General features: G+C 46.7%; 1 protein-coding gene across 3 annotated transcripts in view; it reads right to left on the reverse strand.

Annotated features, from left to right (window-relative positions):
* Positions 1–20,559, reverse strand: part of LYRM4 (LYR motif containing 4) — a 159,349-nt gene that overhangs the window by 96,930 nt on the left and 41,860 nt on the right. The window lies entirely within an intron of this gene.

The raw sequence follows: 20,559 nt of genomic DNA on the forward strand, positions 1-20,559 counted from the left end.
ATTTATAAATTACTCTTTACTGAGTGCCTGTTATGGTCTAGTCACCCTCTATGGCCAATTTTTCTGAGTGGAGGGCTCATGTTGAAACACGTACACAAAAGAGAAGTTCATTTGGGAGAGTTGTATCTTTAAGCAAGGAAACAGCTTTTAAGGCACAGTGACCTGCTTCCAGAGTGCGTTCCACACGGAGTTGTCCTAGGGGGGCGGGCAGGTTCCTGGCAGGCCAGCTGCTGTGAGGTAAGGAGTCCCGGGAGGGGATACAAGCAGCTGTAGACTGAAGGCTCTACTCCGAGGTCGGGGTCAGGGGGGTCAAGGAGGAAGGCTCTGGTGGCCCCGTCCAGGGCCCTGTGACTCAGACGCAACCTGCAGGAAGGGCCTCCTCTGCCGCTCTCTATTGTCAGACTTGATGTTTTCCACCGCAGATTCTCTAGAAATTTTCCTGATTTCTCTTTTTTTTCTTTAATAAAAGATAGGGTAAAGGAGGAATAAAATCTCCCAAAAGCAGTGGCCTGCGTTTAGACCTCACAATGCGTTTTTACGTTGATCCATGAAACGAACAACAAAAGCTCTACAGAGCATTGAAAAAATCATTAGAATTTCACCACCCAGAGAAAAACAACTAATCTCACTCTGTCTGAGGCATAAGCCGTGGTGCTAAGGCCAGTGTCACCTCTGCAATCAACTGTGGTTAAAACGAGGTGGATATCCGTCCCTCCCCACTCCTGGCTCCCCCAGAGGCGATAATGAATAGAACTCGAGGGATGGACACCGCGCTGGGAAGTCTGCACCAAGACCTAAGCTACAACAAAGAAAATGAAGCTTATTCAGTGCGCTCCATCCCATCTGGGGTCACGAGGACATTTCTTCTCAGTGGGAGGGAGTCATTTATAAACTCAGTGATTAGTTCGAGGAGGGCGGGAAGAAAAACAAAGCTTAGATTCCTTAAGTCTTTTCCTGGTCTTTCTGTTTTCCTATACTTTTTTTGTCTTTATAGTTATAATTGGTAATTTTAAGTCCCAAATACTAAATTGAGGTACATATATATTTTTCCTCCCTCTATTTCAAACAGACATATGCTTAGGACAAGTTTAAATTTTAATAAACACTGAGAGGAGTTGAGAATATAAAATATAAGCCAATCCTTCTTCAGTTTCATCTGGCTAATCATTAAAGGTCTGCTCCTTGGCCAGTGGGCTTTTTATCCATCACCCACATAATTAACGCACTAAGATGCTACCACTTCCTGCTGACTGTAGAGGGAGGAAGGATGCCTTCCACTTACTGAGAAGAACCTCGATTCTCAGCTAGAGTTTTTGCAACTATTATTTAAAGTATGCAGTATTTGAAGGAGGGGCATTCCAGATCCCAGTGTGGAGACTTCTGTGTGTAACTGTGAATGTGCAGTCTTAAATGTTGCCTTGTTCAATGAGTTTTGGGCCTTTACGAGAGGGGTTCGGAGCCAGCGCACAGACGGCAGCATAAGCCCAGACCCCAGGAGGATCCAGAGGTCGAAAACGAGGTGCAGCCAGCAAGTGTGTTTGGCTGGCTCACAACAAGTGCTTAATAAAACAACGCAGGCCAACGCTTGAAAATCCACTTTCACATTAAAATGGGAAGATCTGAAAACACAGACTTCATTCCCACCTTCAGTGGGAAATAAGCGCTGTGCCTTAGATGCACAAGCTTTCAGTCAAGCCACGGCCACCTGAGTGTTCACATTCGCCTGGTCTCCCTCTCCCTCCTGCCTGACCTGGTGATCTGAGAGGAAATGAGATGTAGGTGGAGCCCCGGGGGCCTTGCTTCTTGAACTGGATGGCAGGGAACACAGTGAGAGAACATAATTAGAGTACAGTAAGAGAATTGTAATAGGATTCTTCTGAAAATTCCAGGACAAACGGCTGTTGCAATACTAAGGTGAAGCGGCCTGTGGCTGTTTTAGAATACGATCACCAATTCTGTGCCACCCTCCACTGAGAACCGGGGGGGTTCTGGGATCCCACCCCTCGAATCTGAACTTGTGACTCCTCTGACCAATGGAATCTGGTGGCAGCGATGCCACGTGACTTTCAAGGTGAGGTCCTGAGAGGCCACGCTGCTGTGTCCCGTGCTCTGGGAGCGTCCCCTGCAGCTCTGAGAGCAGCCTGTGAAGATGAGTCTGTGACGGTATCGGGGAGCCCTGGCCATGTGAAGAGGCCACATGCAGACATTCTGTCCAACGGTCGTGGCTTGTCCCTGCCCAGGCACCAGACCTGCTGGGAGGAAGCCTCTGGGTGACTCTAACTCCAGCCAATGGTGTCAACCCCCGCAGCTGTCTTCCCAGTCTAGACTGACACCACGGCTCACACAAGCCACTTCCAGGGCACACCACCAGGAGTCCTGGTGCACAGGGTGCAGGCGCATAATCACAAGGGTGGTTGTCCTGCACTGTGACGTTCTGGTGGTAGGAGCAGACGGCCGGAACGGGGCCTGTGGATACTAAGAAAATCTCTGAAATGGCTTCTTCCGTGCGACAAATGCTCCTGTCTGCTAGCCCCTGCTGGGTTCTAAGCCTTCTCCAAGATTTTCAAATTGAATACTCAGCAGTCTGCAGTCTGCTCCTCTCCTCCTCAGGAACCGACGGAAGGAGGTGACCTGGGCAGTTTTCACAGCCTCCACTCCAAGCGGTGCGGCTGAGGAATCCTTCTTGGCTGTTCTGTGCCTGTGGGCTAAAGCACCAGAAGTTTGCTGATGTTCTGATCTGACGATCTTCCTTTGGAAACGCGTTTTCCATCTTCATCTTGAAAACGAGGATGGTGACAGCTGATTACCTGTTTCACAGGGGTTCAAGGTTTTGGTGAATATGGACCTCAGATTGCTCAGAGTGGGAGAATACGATTTTACCCACGGCGGCGCGGAGTCAGGACAACGTCTAACCCCCCAGCACGTGGTCACACACAAGCAGCGCCGCGCACAGGAATGTGCCTCTTCACCGCTGCAAGCGGCTCATCTTGGCAGCGCTCATTTTGTTTAGGGTTGCTGGCTCTTTGAAAATATCTTAAACACCCCCTGCTGTGTAAATGCTGTGAATGTGTGTCACACTCGTGAACGGCAAGAGGAAGGAGAGACGTGGACAAGTGCTAATTCAGTAACTGAAGGAGGACCCCCAAGATCTCCATTTCTTTGTGTGTTTAAGAGAGCTGGGCTCTGGACAGGTGTGACCACTAAAGAAATGTTTATTTCATTTCATTTCATTTCATTTCATTGTATGTATGTATGTATGTATGTATGTATGTATGTATGTATGTATGTAAGGTAGATTTATTTAGAGAGATACATACTGCATAGGTGTAAGGCAAGAGAAAGGCAAGGAAAGCGCTGTGGGAGTTGGGTGATCAGGTTAAGGTAGAAGTAGGTACACACTCCACAGACAGAGTGTGGGCCGTCTCCAAAGGGGAGGGAGCGAAAAGGGCCTGGAAATGTTCCTTAGAGCAGAAAAAAAAAAATCACAGATGATTTAAGCAAATTTTAGCTTTACATTTCTCTGCGGGTTAATACACTCTCTGATGGCTTCCCTTATATGGCACAGGTGATGTATTCTTAAGGAGCTCAGGGAGAAGTTTTCCTAGTAAAGCATGTCTTTACTTGGAACTAAATCACCTCCAAAAACCTCTTGCCTTCTTCTCCAGGGTGATTTCTTTTCAAGCACCGCCTGCCGCTTTAAGAGCGTGATGCAGGGAGACCCGAGCTCTCTGGTGCCAACACAGTCGCCATCCGAGCGGAGGAGGCCCGTCTGACTGCCCTCCGGATCCAGCTCCCACACTGTCGTGCTACGACCTGCTGTCCCTGTCCTGCTCTTCTGACTCGAGGAATATTTTATTTAAGCCTTTTCTTCAATCATTTTGGCCATGGCTGTCAAATATGTCCTTACGGCACTATGGTTATTTCAACGACTAACAAAAATACAAAATCCAACGGGAGCCAAAGATGCTGTAATTTATCTTGACTAGTCTGTGGGGCTGAGGGACAGGCGGTCACACCACAGCGGTGTCTTTTCCTGGTACTGCAAGCAGGCCAGGTTGACTGTATTTGTAGAGAGACGAGGGATTTGTGGGAAATGAAGACAGTTTTCAAGACATACACTAGACCTCACACTCACTCTGGGAGACGACAATGCCTGCTGGGATGGTGTCTCTGTTCAAAACGTTCCCGAGAACCACTCCGCACCCTGGGCCTCGGCTGCACCCACACTGCCACCACTGTTCACTGCGCATTTCACTGCGAGAATGTCTGTCTTCCCCTAAGATTCCCAGCAGCTTAACAGTGAGGACTGAAACTGTTTACTCATCTTACATCCCTAGTGTCTAGCAGAATACTTGGCAACAGGAGATGCTCAATATTTATTGAATGAATAACTCTACACTCTTTTGCATGTTGTCTGTGTCAGCAAAGTTTCATCCTTCGAGGGCAGATTTACCTTTTGGAAACAGTTAAAAGTGATTCAGAGTCAAGTATAAAGAAGGGCCAAGATATTACTCAATTTTTGTATGTGCATTGGACACTCAAACTGAACGCAATTCTGAAAAGGAAGCTTATTGGCGCGAACAGGCCCCTCAAGGTGAATAATTTGAAAAGCAACACTTGGATGTAGAAATCCTCATGTGGTTCTTTAAAAACTCACTGTCGTGATTCCTAAGCATGACTTCTTAAAATAAAAAATAAAGCCTCTAAATGTAAATTCTTTGTTTCCTGCAGTGTGTGGGGGCATAAAAAATACAAAAATTATTTCTATGGATGTTTCTTAAACAGACATTTAAATGTGGACAGATTTGGTATTTCAGCAATCCATGGTGTTGTAAAAGGGACTGGAAATACTTAGCTTTTCCATCTTGGCTTCCTGTTTCACAGCCCTGCTACTTCCCTGCACCTCAGTCTGATGCAAAGCACCAGCGTGGGCAATGCAAGAAGGACACAACCTTGCTCTTTGCCTGGCTCACGTCTTCCTGTCGCAGTAATCATGGGTACTGGTGCAAAGCGTCTTTTCCCCAATGCCTAGAGGATGCAGGACTGGGAGAAATGTAGCGATGGGACAGCATTAGAGACAACCTGAATCAGGGAGGAAAGGAGCAGTGCTGGCCCAGGGCCGGGCGTCAGAGGTGCCGGGACAGGCACCGCTGTGAGTGAGCCGGGAGCAGATCGCCGGGCCTTGTGGGGAGCCCGGAGTCCCCTCAGAGCTGCAGCCTGGCCTTCCTCCCACAGCCAGCATCCTTTACTGAATGTGCTACATTTAACTGATTTCAATGCTAACTTTTAATCCAAAGCTGGCCTACCGGGAATTCTTTCTTTTTTAAAAACCTGATGTGTAACAGTCACAGGAAAGTACACATGTCATTAGTGACTCAAATTATCTCCGTAATGGCTGGAATGAATTAATTCCCTTCTCTGACGATTTCCAAAGGGGAAGAAGTAAATGAATGAATTCACTATCCACATTACTATTCATCGCTTCAGAATGAGAAGAAAAACCTAAACAAATGTAACCCCCAACGTTATTTTCAGTAAAGTCCAAACAAACTGAAAATAGGAAAAAAAGTTGTTTTTTTTTTTTTAAAGGTCATGTACAGGAGATATTTTATGTAGCTCCTGTGAAATGACAGAGATGGAAAAAATCAACACTGGGCTTCCCAACACAAGCTGCATTCCACATTCAGTCACGTGGTCCTGCCCGTGAACTCCACGGCCCATCTGGGCACCAGGTCTGCCTCTGCCTCTTCACTGCCACAGACACTCTCAGTCCACGGGGCTGCTTCTCAACAAGATACCTGTTTCTCATGGTTCTGGAGGCTGGAAGCCCGAGGCCAGGGGCCAGCAGAGCGGGGTTCTGGTGAGACCCCGCTCTGTGTCCTGACTCTGTCGTGGGACTCCTATAAGGGCACTAATCACACTCACGAGGGCTCCACCCACACACCTCATCTAATCCTAATCACCTCCAAAGACCCCACCTAATATTGTCATACAGGCGTTAGGGTTTCCATATATGAATTTGGGGGGGCACAAGCATTCAGCCCACAGTAGACATGGAGTACCATTTACACTCCCATGAGGACAGTCAGCGATCCGCTCCAGGGTCTAACGGCACCAAAGAGGCTACAGACATCATCTGCACTCAGACTTCCTGCTGCAGGCAGACGCCCTGCCCAGGGCCGCCTGTCTCCTGCGCCCTCAGCACCTGCACTTCTGCTTCCTCGGCTTTCGCTGATGGTGCCCACGTGACCCTCCTGGAACACAGAGGCTCTGGCACATTCTGTTAGGACGCGTGCATCAGATACACACGAAAGTTTGTCCCTGTGCCCTCAGGGGCTCACGTTTTCTGAAAGCTGGGCTGGAATTCTCTCCCTTCCTACAGCACACAACCCAAACATCCCCAGACAAGTAAATCAGGGCTTGCTGCATGTGACCCTTCAACCGACTGCAGATTCAGCTGAAATTTAGACCAATAACTGCTTCCTTCCACCCCTCACCTTTCCCTGGAATGCTGAGTGCAACATGAAGTAGTAACACATGTTGCTGTCACTCAGGAAACGTGGCCAAGACTCTAACAGAGGAGTAGACAGGTTACAGAGGGGACCAAATGTGCACGCAGGCAGGGCTGGGGAAACAGGTGGTTTGGGTGGCAGAGAGGAGCCCTGGGTCCGCCAGCCCATCACGCCTACTTCACGGCCCCCAAAGGAAAAGCCTCTCCCTGGACCGTGCAGTGTTGTGGCAAAGCGACAAGAGAAGCGGAGGCGGGGAGCTAAGTCTCTGCAGAGTCCTGAGGGAGGCGCCAAAGCCTGGCGGCCCTGTTCCCAGGACACAGAGGGATGCGGCTCTGACCCCAGCGACACAGGGAGTCTAAGATCCAGAGCAGGAAAAGGGGAAAAGGTTATCAAAGTGGTTAACAGGTGACAGTTTAAACGAAGATTTCCTTTTCAAAGTTTTTTCCTGAATAGTGGGAAGGATGAGGGTCCTGTGTCACCATCTAGGGGGCGTCAGGCCTGGATGCGGAGGGGAGGCTGGAGGCGGGCGCCCACCCTTTGGTGCTTTTCATTTACAGAGAGCGTCACGGCTTTGAAAGACTTTCACACACACTACCTTTTCTGACCCAGAGAAAAAAGGAGAAGAAACGAATAAAATGGGTGGGATTGAAAGCGTTTTCTCTGGCTTCCCTCCCTGCTGCAAAAGGGTTAAAGTAAGGCAAGTTCCTTTTAAGGAAGGGTGCTTACTAGCAGCTCTGATTGGCCTTTCGGAAGCAGGAGAAAGCATGCATTTACCTTTATGGACACACATGTGTGTGTATCGTCATAAACTCCTGTAAAGATTAGAAAATGATACAGAGATCTTGCTTTTCTTGATCTTTTTCTCACTGAGGATTAAACGCACAATTGAAAACAGAAAAGGAGGAAAAATCCCTCACTAACCTGAAGTCAGAGTCAAAGCTGGTTTTCCCCTCATTGCAATAAAACATACGTAAAATAAAATGCATCACTGACACCATTTGTTTAGAATTTATTATATTTTTATAAAATTGTCTTATGCATAAAATTTATCACTTAAACACTAAGTGTACAGTTCAGTGGCATTATGCACCCTCACGGTGTGGTGCAACCATCACCCCATATGTCCCCAGAACCCTTCCCGTCCTCCCAAATTGAAACAGCAACTCCCCACTCTCCTAGCAAACATCACTGTACCTTTTGTGTCTACAAGTGTGACTACTCTAGATGTGTCATATAAGTGGAATCATAAGAGAGTTGTTGTCCTTTTGTGACTGGCTTATTTTATTCAGAGAATGTCTTCAAGGTTCACCTTGTGCCAGTACGCATCAGAATGTCATTCCTTTCGAAAGCTGAATACTTTTCCACTGCATACACCACATTTGTTTATCCGTTTATCCATCCGTCGACATTTAGGTTGTTTCCACCTTTTGGCTGTTGTGAATAACGCTGCTATGAACACAGGTGCCCAGATACCTCCCTGAGACTCTGCTTTCCATTCTTCCGGGCATCCAATGAGAAGCGGCACTGCCGGGTCATATGGTGGTTCTATGTTTCAATTTTGCGAAGACTCGCCCTACAGGCTGAATTCTGTAAGACCTTGCCCTACCGGGCTCACAAGACGCTCTGGCTACGGCCCTGCTGGCCGCGAGTGTCTGGCTGTGCTTAATCACTGAAGATGTGACTACGCCAGGTGGAGTCTCATTATAGCAGCCACACAGGCTAATGAGGCATCTTTGCCACTGGCCACACATCAGGTTCTTGGGTAGAAACAAACAAGCAAAGTGTCAACACAAAACCACAAGTGATGATTTAGCTCAGTAAGCACATTTGCTCACTGGGCTGAGCTGAGAGCCAGTGTCTTCCAGGAGGCGGTTCTGATGAGCCGGAAGGGCCCGGAACCCCAGAGGCCCCTGTGGAAACTCAGATCTGTCTAAAGTTCACCCCGCCGGCTCACTCCACCTCCATGTGGCCCCCGTGGGTGGCGGAGCAGCTGTACACGGTGGCTGTCCTGACTTCCCAAACTTGTAGCTGCTGTGTGCCGATGGCCTTCCTTTGCTGTCGGTGGACCCAGCTCAGTCTTCCTGTCCACTCGTTCCTCTGGCAGCAACTGGAGGGTTTCCGGCATCTGTGCTGATGGACTTTTCACACCCGCTGGCTCATCCACATCATCCTCATATCTAACGACGCACTGTCTCCCTGCCCCTAGGACCTCACTTACGTATCCAAGCCCCAGACCCAGATCTCCATCCTTCCGCTCTTCCCAGCCTGTTGGCCCTGAGCTTGCTTCTCCTCCTCATGCAGGCTATCGTCCAGCTGTCCCTCCCACTCTCCAAGCCCAGCTGCCCCTCCCGCTTCAGGGCTGCTCTGCCCAGATGGAGCCTGGTGACCAGTCATGGCAGGGATGCTGGCGTGGGTACCCTGCTCCACCTGACTTCCACGCTGCATTCTCCTCGCCAAGCCCGGCCTGGGAATGACGGCACCAACCTCTTTCCCTTTCTGCTCCTGAAGTACATTATTTGCCTTTAAACTTGCCGTCTCTGGTGCACGGAGATGGCCGTGCCCACGTGGGACGAGGCCTCAGCTCTCCACAGCCGCGGCTGCAGGGCCCTGCCAGCGTCCTCAGACACCCGCGGCCTCTCAGACCTGTGAGCCAAGCTGTGTGCAGGGAGTTTTGCTCTGTAGATTTCTTGAAAGAACTGGATGAATTCTCATGATGAACGATGAATGAATTTTCATGTCAAGAAATATAAAATTATAAAAAATTGTTGATATATGTCATTACATAACTAAGTTTTTTATAGCCCCAAACACAAACCAGGTTGAAAGATGAATGACCAAGTGGGAAAAGAGAAAGGTGAGCTTCTTCAGCAGCCCCTCCGTCGTCTCAGGACGGTCCTGACGTCTTTTCATCTACTGTCCCCCCGCCCACCCCCAACAGCACCTGAGGCTCCTTTAGGAAAACGCACTTTCCCTATCTGCTCGCAGAGGCTGCTCCGTTAAGCTCTCCCTCCTCTTCAGCGTGTGTTCAGTGACTCCTTCTGCGCTGGCTCCTTCTTCTTAGTGAACAAACATAAGGAAACCTTCATACCCTTACAAAAACAAAACGGCCCAATGCACACGCCTACCTGGCCCCCGATTCTCCAACAGCTGCCTGTTCTCTCCTGCTCGTTACCGCCCACCTTCTCTTCTGCGTTCGGTGCCTGTGCCTCTGGGCCCCGAGCTTGCTCTGTGGAGTCTGTTCTCTCCAGCAAAGTTGCTCTGGGATTACGAGCGGCCCCCGCCCACCTCCTCCAGAAGGCTTTCTGCTGAGCTCCAAGTCCCGGGACACAGGCATCTTCTAGCCTCTCTTCTCTCTGCCCCCTCCCTCCAGGCAACTCGGCCCAGTCTCAGGGTTTCATCTCTTATCAGAAGACTTCCAAACTCAGGCCTGCTGCCCTAAGGAGCCTCTGAACTCCAGGTCTGCATTTTCACCCATCTGCTGGACGTGCCTAGAAGATACGATGCTGGAGTGTCAAGAGAACATTTCTTTCTTCATGTGAGTCCTCCTTGCTCCCTGCTGATAACAGCATTCCTACTGAACAAAGCAACACACACAAAGTCGCACTGACACAACAGGTGAACTTCGCCCACAGCAAGGCAGCTCAGGTTAGTGGCCAGTGCCCTGACCGGGAGTCAGGTCCTGTAACCAACCTCGGGTATACTTTTCATTATTAAAACTGGGACAAGTATTAATCAATTAATGTGACAGTTCTGAACCCCTAGGATGCTGTGTAGAAATAACAAAGACGAATTAAACCAAAAGCATTGACGAGGTTTAGAATAGGTTTATGTGTGAGTGCTGTAATTGGTTTTGTAATGACTATTTTTGTGTTATTTTAGCTATTTTCTAAGGTGTCTGGAGAGCTTAAAAGCAGCAGCTATATGAGTTGAGGAACTGCTTTTTACATTGGTTAAGAAAATATAATTTAGCTTTTAACCAATGCTTACATGTTTAGCAAAAATCCATTTTCAAGCTTTATTTACTGGATGTGTAAGCTGGATACAGTGATTATTAAATTGAGAATAAACTTAGCCACGGCCATCAGCCCCTGGATACGAAAAGGCAGCCAAGGCCGCAGAGGCACGCCGCGTGCGTCTCCTTTGTCGTCAGCGGTCTGGGGTCACGGCTCTGCCAGGAGCCTCTGGGTGCTCAGGACGACAAGCCTGAGCACGTGCGTCTGAGATGTGACCTCGGCTTTGGCTCTTCTTTCGGTCGGTGTGCAGAGGACAGTAACCTGTGTGGCCGCGTAGCACCTTAAATCACCAGCCAGACTGGACCTTGTTTGGCGCTGATGGCGTTGAGGGACCTTCTATGTTCTTTAGTTGAAATGTATCCATTTTTAAGGCGGCCATAACCCACGAGGGGGGAATATTTTATGTTATACAGAGATTTTATTGTCAAAAGACTTAGTCTGCACGTATGTTTTATTTTTATAATTAGCATTTGCCACACACAGTTGTAGAAACTGCCATGAAAATGTAAATCTTAGAGCTGAAGGGTGAGTGCCTGGGACGCACGTTAGCTCAATACTGAAGGCTTCTCTCCCTTTCTGCCTTCCTCCTCGGCTCAGTCTCCGCGTGGAGAAAGATAACCTACAGCCCGTGCGCAGATTTAGAAGGGCATCTGGGAACTGGGTCTCTGGCTGGTAATCCAGGGCTAATGGCTCCAGGAAGGAAGAAATGAACTCCGCTGCCCTGCGGTCCCCGCCCTTTCCTGTGATGCATGAACCAGAGGCTGCCTGTGCTTCCCGCCCCCCGCACGGGTCCTCATCTCCGCTGGGCACTGACCTAGACTCGCGTGAGGGGGCTGCATCACTCCTTTCCAACCTCAGTCAGGGAAAGCAGGCGATCCTGTGCCTGGCACATAAGAAACAGAACACGTGGGCGCCATTCTTATTGTTGTTGTTGTTTTTGTAATTATTATTACATTTGGAACTGTTATATAGCAAAGAAAGGCTTCCCATCAAAAGGGATCAACGTGTACTAATATGAAAATTCTAAGCGACCCCGGAGGTTGCAGTTTCTGGAGCGCACGCCTGCCTCTGCAGCGCTGCGCAGCCAGCACAACGCCCTGCTCCGAGTTTCCCACCAGACCGCACTTCTCTCTCCTCCCGCGCCCTCCCTCCCTGTTCAGAGTCGCTACATCAAGTCTGTGGGTGGAAGTGGTCATCTCTCTTCTTCTGACTGTGCGAGAGGAAAGGAATAAAACAGGCAGAAAGACGAATCTGACAACTAAATAAGAAAGCCTGGATCTCATTTAAAGCTCCGCTTGAATGTTAAGAATAATAAGAACCAGAAGTCTTACTTCCTTTTCTTGTGCATCAGAAGCTTTTCTAGAAGGGACTAAGGGGGTAATCTAGTCCACCTTCTTGTTTTCAGACTGGCCCGAATTGAAGATGTATGATTTTTCATGTATGTTCTTAAATGTCCACATTGTAGGTGCTGAGTATTAAACAAATTCCAAAAATCCAAGCAGGATACAAGTGGGGACCAGCGTGGCATTTCACAGTAAAGGGGTCAAATTATAACGGGATTGTCTCCCCTCTTTCCTCTTCTCTTTAAAGGAAGAAATAATTTTATTTTTATTTTTCCCGTTTAAAAGGCAATAGGTATTAAACAAGCTAGTGTTTATGCTTCTGTGAAAGCTTGATTTTACTCTGTGGAGAAGCTGTAAAAACCCTACAAAAACAAAAAGGACTTGCTTATATTTTATAAAGATCAAACTTATTAACATTTTAATAAACTAATTCAAGCCATCTGGTGTTTGGAAAATGGATTGGGTTCCCTAAAGAAAATGAACAAGATATAAATAACTCCAGTTCATGCTTTTTTTTCCGAAGGACAAGGAGAAGGACTAGGACTTTGCTCACAGTCCCTGCGTCCCAACCTGCCGGGCGTCCGCAGGGACCAGGCCCGGCTGAAGCTCCCGTGGGGAAGGAACAGACAATGACCGTGGATTCAGCAGAAGGGCGGGGCATCACGCGAGCACCGCTGAAGACCTATGATGCTGTCCCAGCCCCAGTGAGAGCCCCCAGGGCTCCCTCAGGACACGGCCCGGGGCGCACTGCGACTTCACACGGGCCTCGGGCGCGGGCTCACCTGGAGCACGTCTCTGCCCTCAGCATCGGCACCCCTGCCTTCACCTGGCAGCTCTTTCTTGCTCCTTGGCTGGTGCTTCTGGAAGCCCTGCCTCAAAATGCCCCTCTCCTGCCCTCCGTCACTACCCCTCAACATGTCCTGGCCAGGTGCTTATTCTGCCTCATGACCAGTCTCCTCCCCTGGCTCCCAGAGGGCTGAGTCTGTCTCTTCACCTGAGTTCCCAAGGCTGCGGTGAGAGTCTGGTATGAAGCGTGAGTGCTGTCTGGTGACCAGATGACAGGGTGACAGAGTGAAGGAGGAAGAGGCACTGCATCCGCTTGGTGCTCGGGGTGGGGGCGTGGAGCCGGCCCGCTGTGGGGAAAGGCACTGACAAGGGCTGCACACGGGGGGGGGGGGGGTCCTCCTAGAACACAGCCTGCCTTCCAGGCAGTCTAAGCCTCTAGAGACCGGCCAACACACACTGGGAAGGCATGGGTTTTGGCTTCAAATAGCTCTTGGCCAAAATAAAAAGTGAACACAAGCACACAGCACTTTGTCAGAGATAAGCGATATAAAGTCCGCCATACAACACCAGGCACAGAGGGAGCCCGCGGCAAGGCAAAGTCCAAGCTAACACAGAAACAGAACGTGACTATATAAGAATTAAACCTTCTGTATAAAAACTGGTAAACAAGGCCAAAAAGTAAATGACAAATGGGGAAAATGTGTTTGTGACAAATATGACAAGAAACAATGAAACAATGATTAGTACAGAAAACAAACACATGGCTAATATGCATAAAATATCTTTAACTTGAGCCATAACTAAACAGATAGCATCTTTGACATGGAAACAACCTAAGTGTCCACCAGCAGGTGAGTGGATAAAGAGGACATGGTGTCTATATACAACGGCACACTACGCAGCCATAAAATAGAATGAAATTCTGCCGTTTGCAGCACCATGGATGGACATGGAGGGCATTATGCTAAGTGAAATAAGTCAGACAGAGAAAGATAAATACTGTATTATATCGTTTATATGTGGAATCTAAAAAACCCAACAAACCAGTGAATATAACATAAAAGCAGCCGACTCACAGATATGGAGGTTACTGGTGTGCGGGAGGGAAGGGGAGATACAGGGGTGGGGGAGGGGAGCACAAACTGCTGGGTGTAAGACAGGCTCAAGGATGTACGTACAGCACGAGGAATACAGTCAATACTTTGTAATAACTATATATGGAAAGTAACCTTTAAAAATTGCACGAAAATAAAAGATACCATTTTCACAAACTGGAATGATAAAGAGGAAAATGTTTGATATTCTCAGGGCTGAAGGGAGTGGGTGAAGTCAGGACTGCTGGGACACTGAGCTGCCGGGCAGTGTGGGGATGTCCACCTACATTTTCAGTGTCCACACCATCTGACTCAGTTCTGTGCATTTATCCTAAACAAGACACAGGAGTCAGCATGTCTACTCCTGCGTGCCTCATGATGGCAAAGGGCTGAGGTCCACGGAGATGCCCACCATTAAGGGATCAGTTAGTTAAATCGCAACATATCCATACCGTGGAATACTAGTCAGTTGCTCAAAAGAAAAATACCTTCTGACTTATGAGAATGTATAAGGCATACTGTGTTAGGTGGGAAAAAAGAGACTATAAAAGAGTGTTTATAAGTCTATTTCTGTTTTGTATTTATGCTTTGTTTGTTTGGTTTTTTTTTTTAGATTCCATATATGAGCGATCTCATACGGTATTTTTCTTTCTCTTTCTGGCTTACTTCACTTAGAATGGCATTCTCCAGGAGCATCCATGTTGTTGCAAATGGTGTTATGCTGTCGGTTTTTATGGCTGAGTAGTATAGAATACAAACTTGTGGTTGCCAAGGGGGCGGAGGGTGGGAAGGAACAGACTGGGATTTCAAAATGTAGAACAGATAAACAAGATTATACTGTACAGCACAGGGAAATATACACAAGATCTTATGGCAGCTCACAGAGCAAAAAATGTGACCATGAATATACATATATGTTCATGTATAACTGAAAAATTGTGCTCTACACTGGAATTTGACACATTGTAAAATGATTATAAATCAATAAAAAATGTTTAAAAAAAAGAGTACTTATAGTGTAATGGCAGCCACATACATCCATATACTATCTCCAGCTGCACTGGAAATTTCTGGAAGGATACATAAGAATCTTAATCTGGAAAGTGAGATTTAGAGTCAGGAGAGGAGGGTGAGTACAACTTTCTTCTTGCCTTTTAAGTCTTTTATCTTGAGAATGTATTATCTTGATAAAAAAATTACAAGCAAATAAACGTAAATTAAAAAAATCAAGTTATCTAACTCGTAAGTCACAGGGGGTTCTTGGTTGTGTTTTCCGACCCCCTTCATTTTAACACACGATAACGATATCATATTAAGTGACGCTTAAGGGCTGGGCTCTCAGCCGATGTGCATCCTGCCCCTCTCACTTACTAGGGTGACAGTGGGTTAGTTCACTGCTCTAAACTTTAGTTTCCTCATCTCACAGTATTGGTTGTAAGATTAAATGAGATGGTGCATGTCAGTCATTTAGCACAGAGCTTGGTGCAACGCGAGGGCTCACTAAACGTGGTTTATTACCACTGTCAGAACTCTTTCATGCCAATTTTCCGTGCCCTGTTACCTGGAATTATCACTTGACTCTTGCTTTTAGATCATAAAACATTATTATCCTATCTTAGTCTCAACAGCCCCATTTTTACTGAGTTTCAGAGAAATTAAGTTAAAATTAATTTCAGAGAAATTAGCTTAAGATCACAACCTAGGATCTGAAAGCAGATCTGATATGAAGAGTCTCTCCCTATCTACCATGGCTGTGCAAGGACCAACGAGTCTCTATATTCTGACATCGATTCATGTCGACTGCGAACCCCTAGGCATTAGGTAGCACGGAGCGCTACATTACTCCGTATGGTACCTCGGACAGAGCAAACCAAAGCGCTGCTTATAACTCAACTCTGTTGATGATCACCGCTTTCCTTAAAAAGACTTTAAATTTGTCTACAACGGTTAGTGGTTATAGCATAAAGAGCTCAAAAAGTACAAAAATGAAAAGAACCATAAAAGTGGCTAAATCACCTAAGACATCAATACATGCTTCACTTAATCTATGAATCTAATCACTGTTGTCCCCAAATTGAGACATTTTCATTAGACTGCTACTGTGCTGAATAATTCTTTACACAGCAGAAGTTTACTTGACCCAAAGAATGTTCTTCCTGGGCTAGAAAAGTAGACTGATGTTGGCATTGCCACTTACTAGACAGAAGCAAAGAGTTCACAAAATTTTCCCAAGGTCCTTGGTGAGTTAATGGCAGAACCAGATGTGAGTTCAGGCTCCTGCTTTCTAACTTGCCTCAGATTCCACACAGAGGGGTCACACTCTTCCTTGCTTTAACTTTTTCAGAGGATTTTCCTGGAATCAGTTCTGAGTTTACACTGGAATTAGGAGCAATACACTAAAGCACACGGAGTAAGCAGTACTGGAGTTGAGGTAAATTCCTTAATAAACACTGAGTAATTGATTTCCTTGAGTTTAAAAAAAAATAATTTGGCTCAAACTAAGACTGCTCAACATTTTAAATTAACTGTCACTTTAAATGCTTTCCTTACACATAGATGTATTTTAGCACAATGTAACTCTGCTTAAGAAAAGTTCATTTGGAAGAAAATTCAATTGGTATCTGTAGTAGCTCCATCTCTGTTCGGATCTTTTTTTTTTTTTTTTAAGTTGATATACAATGTGGCGTTAGTTTCTGGTGTGCAGCACAGTGATTCAGATATATATATATATATATATTCTTTTTTCATATTCGATTGCATGATAGGTTATTAGAATACACTGAATATAGTTTCCTGTGCTACTAAATATAACAGATACACAACAAGGTCCTTCTGAACTATTTTAATGAACAATCAGTTGCATGGGATGGCTCTCACAGTCTCTGACACTGAAAATTTAATAGAATGTTATTTATTTAATTAAAGTCACCCCCCCCAATATACACATGCAAACATACGCATGCACCTACTCATAGTATGATCACTTGACAACCTCTCATTTGACTGAAAACGTCTAATTCCAGAAAACATCATTTTATGTCAGTCACCTTCCTCTGACATCTTTGGAAGCAGTTTGGGTCAGACTCTACCCTAGGACATAATGCAGTAAAAAAAAAAGTCCCTCTGCCATGTCTCAGCTTCCCCAAAATGAGTACTTGGAGGAAATGACGCAGACGGTGAAAGGTAAAACTCTTGTGTCTTAATGGTGAGGCAAAAGGACAGCTGTTGATTTAAGTGACCTCAAAATCCCAATCTTTCCTCAGTAAAGGCTCCTAAGAATTTACTGGCAATTCATCCCAGCTGAAAGAAAGGTTAAAAGAAAAAATGTCTGGGTTGCCATCCTCACTGTGGGATGCTCCTGGGTTGGAGTCCCAAGAGTAACATCTAGGGTCCCTTGTCAAGGTATAAATGGAAAAGAGATGTCAGAGCCGTGGCTTGTTCAGTCACAGGTTCTAAAATCAGTTCTCCAAATTACAAATAAGTTAAATTAGAGCAACTGAATCTCTGACCAGGGAAAATTCAAACCCCAAATGCAATTCTAAAATCGGCCATGACCCTACAGTTTCTAGCGTTTTATTTCTGGAGCACAAACGTGAATTATGGTTACGAGAGGTGAAGGGTTCACTGTGTACTGAGACACACAAGAGAAGTTCTAGGAGCTGATTATAAGTGCAAAATAAAAATATTCCAACGCTATTCTTGAGAAATGAAAATCTAAGATGCAATCATAAACATTTCTATCAACAAACAATGGAAGAGCTCCTAATACTCTCACAACTGCTTACTAGAATTAAAGCTGTGTCTGAAACTGCAGACGGGGGTGATCAGGGTAAGCCTGAGAATGCTGTTTCGAGCATGTGGTCTTGGATAATTTTCAGATTTCAATTTTGCAAACTGAAGTTTCTGAACCTGAGTCCATGGCTTCATGAAACCCAGATACCTTAAGTAAAACTGTGTGTACAGGTAGACACATTTCTGGGGAGAGAGTGCTATCAGATATAAGGCATTGTGTTAAAACTTGCCTCATACACTTAAAAAACAATCATATTCTTTGACCCAGTAATTCTAATTTTAGGAATTTGTCTGAAGAAAATAGGAATGTACATGTCTGTAATAGGAGAGAAAAAAAAGGAAACCAAGTAATTTTCAACATCTGGGGATAAAATAAATAATTCATGGTAAGCTCTAAAATCAAATAATGGAAGCCATAAAAAAAATCATGAGGCACCAGAGAACTGAGCCACATGAGAAATGGTCACCATGCACTGAGCGAAGAGAGGCTCCAAGCCCAGGGGGAGGCTGCTGTCCCCAATGTAGCTACAAAGGGGAACCGGAGCCTCCATTTCACTCGTGCCGATGGTCCAGGGAGGGGGAATGACTGTTGACAGGCAGTTCACAGAAGCACTCTGAGTCCTTCTGGTATCAGACTGACCCCCAAGCCTCTACTGGAAACAGCAGAGCCCAGCGACACTGGGTAGGACATAACTCTGTGATAAAAACCTCAGAGCGGGGAGCAGGGGATATTCTCACTGAGTGCCGGGCTAAGATTACGAGTTTGTTAAACTGGGAGAACTAGGACAGATGAGCAAGAAATGTACCTGACTGTAATTCAGGGTTATCGTCATTAAAAAGGGCCCCGAATGACGTGTAGAAGCCGACAAGGTGATAAGAGAATTAGAAAAAGCAGCATTTTGCAGCCACCACGTAGGTGACTGATCCAGGCAAGGTGCGTCACTGTGTCTGAAAACCATGGGGTGAAAGGCCGCAGGTGGACAGATTATTTATTAATCACAGAGAGAAATGGGGTGTTTGGAATAGAAATGCCACTCCTCCACTTCAACAAAGGACTAAACTGGGCACAAACTAATAAAGCAAAATCGACATCACTGACTAGTGATGAGACACAAAGGAGGACACCTGACTCCCCAGGCAGGGGTCCTGCTGCCGGGTCTCCTCTGAGTGTGGCAACAGAGACGCGCTCCGACAGCTTCAGACTGGGGAACCGTCTACACTACGTCAGTATCACGGAAGTCAAACAGAAAGGCAGAGGAACTCTTCTACGGTAAAGGAGACTTAATAAGAGACATGACTGCGAAATTCAGCGCTTGATCTTGGCCCCGTGGGCTCTGGATTAGAAACAATTAGTGAAGGTGGGGTAGCTGGAGCGCGTGAACGGGGGCCACGTGTTGCATAGCAGGCACTGATGCTCGGTTCTGAGCGGGGAGAACGGCACTGTGACAAGGCAGAAGCATGTCACTGTTCTGAGAAGCCATCCCCTGACGTCTACAGAGGCGGTGTTACGCCTGCAACTTAATGTCAACGTTGGTGAAATCAAGTAAAGTGTTGATATTCATCCTTTCACAAAAGCTGCTTAAGTTCGAGTGAGATAATTGTTTAAAAGGAGAAAATCATCCGCAGCAGGATAGGCTACTTTTAATTCAGACAGAACATGCCTGGACGACCAGCCGTGACGTCGGCCCCTGAGCTGTCTCGGGCTCCTATCAAGGCGCCGAGTGGAGCACACATTTAGACGGGCGAATAACGAACTTCTTCAAAGTGAAACTGCAAACCTCACCAATACTGTCAGTAAACATCACGGGCGACAGGAAACGAAGATGAGATTTACACGCAGAAAAGTGTTGGTGTCCCCCACAACGCTAATAAACCAAGAAATCACTTCAGTCAAAATGCAGAGCTAACGGAAGCCTGAGATTTACCAAGGCGACACACGAGCTTACAATCCACCTCTTCAGAGGCATGAGGTCTATTTCCTTTGCTGAGCATCTTGGGGTTTGCCTCCTATAGGCCTTTAAATGAGTGACATGTCAAGAGCTGTCACTTCTACCTGAAAATGACTAGGGTTGGGTGGAGCCCACGCAGGGAGGGAGCCCCAAGGGCTGTGTCTGGCCCTTCGGATGATCACATTCTCAGGCATTTTGTAACACTTACGGTGGTAGACCTTAAGCGCTCTAAACTGTTTACCTCATTAGCAAAATATGTTTATATTTATTTGTAAATTATCCACATGTGCTCCTGTGTTACCAAATTATGCAATTATGAAATATATACAAAAGTATATATTTTAAAAGATGAGATAAAAAAATGTAAGCAGAAGCTCTGTCCCTTTCTCTTGTACCTCACAGGGTTGGCCTGCATAATTCCCGAGGGACACCCAGCTCACCCGGGCCAGCCAGAGGATGACGGATAGTGTTACAGTAGAGCGATGTTCATGTCGGTGTTTTAATCACCGGTTGCTTTAAGTTACCCTTCTTTTGCAGAGGGGCTGGGAACACTCTAAGAGCCACCGTAGGAAGCCCCTCGCACAAGGACCTCAGTCAGCCTCCGCCTGGACACCTTCAATGACATCAGGGAAAGGGCTGGGGGCTCATAATCCCAGAAGTGGCTTGTTTACATGCTGAACGGCTGTTTTATGGATTCACATGGTAGTTTTAGAGTCTAGAACAGTGCCTGGCCCATAAAGACGGCAGAAATATTTGCAGAAATCACGGGCAAAAGCTGAATGACTCTTTAGAGGACGCTCGCTCACACCTGGTCTGACTTTGCGCTGAGATGGCAGCAAGCCCTGGTGTCACACTCACTCTGCATCAGGCACTGTCACGAGCACTTTTTGTACATTAACTCACTGACTCCTCTTGACGACCTTGGGAGGTAGGTGCTGCCAACACTCCCATCTTCGCTGAGGAAACTGGGACAGGCAGTGGCCAAGCGACTTGCCCAGGGACGGCAGCGAGTGAGTGGCTGAGCCAGGATCTGCTGGGGACGGAGTGGCTCCTGGGTCCACGCCTGTAAC

This window comes from Camelus bactrianus, chromosome 20, assembly GCF_048773025.1.
Source record: "Camelus bactrianus isolate YW-2024 breed Bactrian camel chromosome 20, ASM4877302v1, whole genome shotgun sequence".
Taxonomy (NCBI): Eukaryota; Metazoa; Chordata; class Mammalia; order Artiodactyla; family Camelidae; genus Camelus; species Camelus bactrianus.